The 6,000-nt window shown below is 33.2% G+C and overlaps 1 pseudogene; it reads left to right on the top strand.

Annotated features, from left to right (window-relative positions):
- Nucleotides 1-5,424, top strand: part of LOC100714807 (chromobox protein homolog 3-like) — a 166,913-nt pseudogene extending 161,489 nt beyond the window's left edge.
- Nucleotides 5,425-6,000: the final 576 nt, after the last annotated feature.

The following is a 6,000-nucleotide window of genomic DNA, read 5'->3' on the forward strand; positions in this document are numbered from 1 at the left end:
CTGAACTTCTAGTAGTTCCATATGAATTGGGATTATTTTCCCTAACTCTGTGAAGAATGTTGGTTTTTTGTCTATGAATCTATAGCTGTGTATCAACGGGAGATACTTTTCCATTCACTGATACCCTCTTGGTTAGATTAATTTTTAGGTATTTATTATTATTGTTTTCCTAATATCTTTTTCTATGGGTTCATCATTGTTGTATAGAGTTACTATTGATTCATGAATATTCATTTTGTATCATGCTAGTTTGGTAAATATAGTTCATAGTTCTAGAGGTCTTTGGTTGAATTGGAGGGTCTTTTACGTAAAGACCTTTTCTTGTGTTAACAATGATAGTTTGACCTCCTTTCATGTATATATCCCTTTTGTTTCTCTTGCCTGATTGCCCTGTTTTGAGTGCTGCATTAAACAGGAGTCATGACAATGGACACTTTTGACTTGATCCTGATTTTATGAGGAAACTTTTCAGCTTTTTCACATTTAGTAAGATGCTGACAGTAAATTAGGAATAAATGGTATTAAGTGATTAAGATATTTCTTCTGTATTTTTTATTATTACAACTGTATGTTAAATTTTATGAGGCTTTTCCTATATCTGCTGGAATGATTATGTAATTTTTGTAGTGGTTTTGGTTTATGTGGTAAATTATATTTTTTAACTTGTCTATATTGAGCTTTCCTTGCTGGAATAAAGCCTACTTGCTCATAATGTATGATGTTTTCATGACTTACTGCATTCTCTTTGCCAGATTCTTGATGAGGATTTTTGCATCTACGCTTATTTAGGAGACTTGCCTGCATTTTTTCTTTTAGTTGGATCCTTGTTTGGCTTTGGATCAAGGAAATGCTGACTTCCAGGAATTACTTTGGACTTATATCTTACCTTTTGATTCCATTAAACAGTTTCAAGAGTATTGGTATTTGTTCCTTTTTGTAGAATTAGCAGTGAATATGTTGTATTTTAATCTTTTCTTGCTTGACACCATTTTTACTACTGCCTAAACTCCTTTGCTGTTATTGGACTGTTTTTGGTTTTTATGTCTTCATGGTTAAATTTTGATATTTTGTATATGCCTAAGAATTTACCCAGTTTTTCTGGAGTTTCCAGTTTATCCAAGTTAGTTTTCAAAATATCTATTAAGCTGGGTTATTGTGGTGCTCATTTTGATTTCACTTATCTCATTTATGATTATTAAATTTGGCTAGGTTTTTATATCTTTTGTGTATTCTTTTGAAGAACCAACTCCAATTCATTAATTTCTGTATTGTTTTATTTTAGCTTTAATTTCATAAATCTACATTCATCCCTTTATAATTTCCTTCCTTATACTAGATTTTGATTAGGATTGCTCTTCTTTTTTCTACAACTGGGGTGCATCAGTAGGTTATTTTGATTCATGTCATTTTTCTAATGGTACTGGTACCAATAGCTGCCTTGTTAGTACAGCTTTTATTTTGTCATATAAATTGAACAGATGTTCTAGAAATATTTTATTTCTTCCTGAGATTTTTTGTGATATATAGATTATTCATTTGTGTTATTTAATCTTTATGCATTTGCAAAAATTCTGTGATTTCTTTTGCCATTGACTTCCTCTTTCAGTGATTTGTAATATAATATTCATGAGATAATTTTAACCCTTTTGTATTTATTTGAACAAGTCTTATGAACTCATATGTAGTCTATTTTGGAGAAAGTTTCTTGTGAAATTGAGAAAGTGTGTATTCTGTTGTAGTATGATGGAACACTTACAGATACTTTATTAAGCCCATTTATTTAAAGGTTTGATATAGCCCCAATACTTATTAATGTTCTGCTTGTTGATCTATTTATGAGATCTGATACTGTGCTTGGTAGATGTAGATCTCATTTCTTATATACAGTAATGTTTGTTTCATGAAGTTGGATATGTGGGTATTTGCTTCACATATATTTAAAATTACTTTATTTTTCTTTTGAATAGTTCCCATAAGTAACATGCAGTGGCCTTCATTCACTTTTCTGATCAGTTTTGTCCTTAGTTTCACCTTGTCTGAAAATAAGAAACTATTCTTTCTTGCTCTTCTGCTATTGTTAGATAGAATATTATCTTTCATTATTTGATTTTCTGTCCATGAATAGTTTTAGATAGATGTGTATTTTGTATGCAACATACCACTGTGGTTTAGGTTTTTTTGAAGCAGTCTAAAAATTTTTGTTTTTCACTCAAAATTGATATCATTTATGTAAATTAGAACAGAGATATATTGACTTTCTCCAGCCATTGAATTAATTTTTAATTGTTGATTTCTTCATTTTGGTTGTTGTTGTTTACTTGCTCACTCTGCTTAATGTATTCATCCCATCAGAAATCTGGCATTCTTGGGTTTTTTTTTTTTTTTTTTTTTTTTTTTTTCTGTTTAGCATATCCTTGATAAGATTTTAGATTGCTGGCTTAGTGGTCATGAATTTCTTAAAGTAGTATTTGTCATCTAGTGTCCTTATTTATCATCAATTTTTAAGGATAATTTTGCAGAATATATTTCTCTTGATTGAAAGTTGTTTTTCTTTGTGCTAAAAACACTGCACTACAAACGTAGTCTGTGAGATTTGTGTTTCTAAGTCTACTGTACAGTAGTACTATGGTTTTGTAACTTAATTTGTTTTGCGATTTTGGGGACAATTGCAGCATTTGAGTTTGTCTGGAAAGATACTTGGTTCATTTTCACCATCAGATGTGGAATTTGTGAACAGAAGCAAGTTTTTCCTAACACTTTTATTTGTGAACTGAATTGTTTGTGAACTGAATTGTTTATAAATAGAAGCATTTGTGAACTGAGATGTTACTTCAAGTGGGTTTACCTATGTGATTATCTTCTTGCTTTCATTGGATAGCTTTTAAGTTCCTCATGTTGGACTTTTTAGATTTTAACTGGGAAGTGTTGTGCAGTAGGTCTTTTCTAGCCATGGCTATTCAATGTTTTATATACTTACTTACCTGTAGGTTGAATTTTTCCATATTTGGAATGTTTTCTGTTAAGATTTCTGCAAACATTTTATGTCATTAATGATTTCTTTTGACTTTTCCCAGCTGCAATTATTCTTATGTTAGCCTTCTTTGTCTCACCCTAGAGCTGTTGAATAATTTTTTTCTTGCTGTTTTAGATTATTTTTACCCTTTATATACAATGTTGGTAAGGGTTACCTTGCAATGCCCTTGAGATAAATGATTTAACCAAAAGTACATATTAGTTTTTATTCTCTTTTGCATCTACACAGGCACTTTCTCTTTATACTCCAGATAAAATTTGAAAAGAAAGAGATGGAAAATAAAGGGATAAAGAAGAGGGAAGAAAAAAGAATTGAGAGAAGGAATAAATAAAGAAGAAAAATGACAAACATAAAAGGAAAATAATATAAAAAACAGAATTTTCAAAATACAATAACAAGTACAAGTGAAAACAGCAAACAAACAAAACCACACACACTTGCCGGAGCACAAAACCCAGATATCCTTGCAGTTATATTTACACAGCATTCTGTGTTAAATTGCTGGCCTGAGCTACTCCTCTTCTGGGTTTTGTTAACTGAACTGACCTCTCTCCCAACGGTTCACTCAATTGCCTTCCTGTTAGCTAGGAGAGCTGATGATCTGATGTCTCTCAGGTTTGTTTCCTGGATGCAAGCAGTTCTCTGATTGTGGCTAACTATAGGCTTTTGTCTCTATCTCAAGTTTCAATCACCTCAGTTAATTTGAGAAGTTGAGGATATAGTGTAAACAATACAGCACCCAGTTCTCACTTGAGTTGATCCAAGACTGTATCCCCACTGTGCATTTCTTTGCAGGTCAAATTCTAGTTGCCCCTAGAGGCAATAGAGGCAATAGGTGTATTTACTCCATAAGCCTATTGCCTAGTGCATCCTTGGATGATCTCTGATCCAGTTGCCACCCTATTCCTCTGCCCAAGGTCCCTTTCTGGTATCTCTTTCCCTAGAACATCACTCTCCAAACTATGAACTTATTCCTGGGCACTTTTCATGTTGTAACTAAACTAATGGATTGAAGAGATTTATAGAATAGAGGACCCCATTATGAGGTCAAGGGACTTCAATTATGCTAAATAGTCCTTTAATTAAGCTGTTATATATATTGTGTAAAATGATTTTTATAGCTACTTTCTTTAAAGCTTAGGCCTGTAGGTCCTTCTGTAGAAGAGTTCTAAATAATTCCATAAAAGTACATTACCAGAATGTTTACGAAATACTGAGTAATCTAGGTAGTCACAGATGGAGAGTTATGAGGGATGCTAAACAATTATTTCCTATGTTTTCCTCTCTGGAAATCGTTCTCCATTACTCTCAGGTATTCTACGAAATGTTAATATAGAACAAATCTGACATTTTCAAGGACTATAGGAGTACATCAGAAGACAGCTCTGTGTGCTTAAAATATTGAGTTTCCAAAGCCTTTGGATATTGTGTGATGAACTCACTTGAATTCACTTTATAGAAATATACTTTGGAGCTGGGTGTGGTGGCTCACATGAGTAATCCCAGCACTCTGGAGGCTGAGAAGGAGGATCCTAGCAAGTTCAAGACAATCCTGGACTACAAAGTTAGCTTAAGGCCAGCCTGAATGGCAAAGTGAGATTCTGTCTCAGAAAGACAAAAAAAGAAAAAGAAACTTAGAAATTTGGGTACCTCACTACCACCACCACTACGTAGCTGTGCAGCAGCCTAGCCCTCTGAATTCCTGAGTAGCTGCAGCTTCAGAAGCATAGGCCAAGATGCTGCTGACCCATGACTGAGCATCCGAGGCAGTGACTAGTATAGCTCTCCAAGTCTGCAACAAAAAATAGCCTCCAATAAAACTACATTGCAAAAAATAGGAAAGAAAGAAAATGGAAAAACTAAAAACATTGAGGAAGCAGAGTATGAAGAATTTGTGGTAGAAAACATACTGGACTGAAATGTAGTGAATGAGAAGGTGCAATATTTCTTGAAGTGAAAGGAATTAGAGACGCTGACAATACATGGAAACCTGAGCAAAATTTAGATTGACTTAATTGAAGCATGTCTTAGCTCTCAAAAAGCTGGCCAAGATAAAAAGATGGTATGAAAAAGAAAATCTTTATCAGACAGTGAATCTGGTCATAGCAAATCAAAGGGGAAAAAATAAAAACTACTGCTGCTAACATACCTAGAGGCTTTGCTAGCGGTCTTCATCCTGGACAAATAATTGGTGCCACAGACAATAATGAAGAATTGATGTTTCTCATGAAATGGAAGAATTGAGGTGAGGCTGATGTTGTGCTGGAAAAGACAAATAAAAATGTCCAAAAGTAACTGTTTTTTTTTGTGAAGACAGACTAACTTGGCATTCTTGTCCAGAAGACAAGGCTCAAGCACTAGTGTCTCTTGGTTTTGATTTATTAGTGTAAAGAAAACAGAATTCTAATAAAAATCAAGTTTCATATATTGGTTTTGCAAGTTGTATTGGGGAGAAGTTGTTGGGTTTTATTTTGCATCTATAACACTGGATATTTTGAATAAATCAAAATTTATAAGTGCTTATAAGTGCTTCTTTTATCAGAAAAGAACTTTCAATAGCCTGATACATTTTCTCTGCTTTTCTAAAAGTTGAAGGAATTGTCTATAGTCAAACTCAATCAGAAATCATGTTTTAGCTCACATGCTTAAGGACCATTCTGAATTTTTTGTTTGTGTGCACAAATAAAATACACACACACACACACACACACACACACACACACACACACATATATATTTAAAACAGTAACCAAAACAAAACTATGAGTCATAACCTCATGTTTGAGATGCCATCATTCTGAGCAACCTAAGAAATAAATCATTTCCAGGTAAATTGAGGAAAGTTTACCTTAGGTCATAACATTTCAAGTTAAATAGATGATTCTGTGGTTAATTGAACAGTTTAAAGTGGCTATTTTCAAAGTAGGCCATATCAGAATCCATATCTATGTATTTAGTCACAAAGT

This window comes from Cavia porcellus, unplaced genomic scaffold, assembly GCF_034190915.1.
Source record: "Cavia porcellus strain 051 isolate PalLab524CR breed Dunkin Hartley unplaced genomic scaffold, mCavPor4.1 scaffold_12, whole genome shotgun sequence".
In the NCBI taxonomy this organism is placed as follows: domain Eukaryota; kingdom Metazoa; phylum Chordata; class Mammalia; order Rodentia; family Caviidae; genus Cavia; species Cavia porcellus.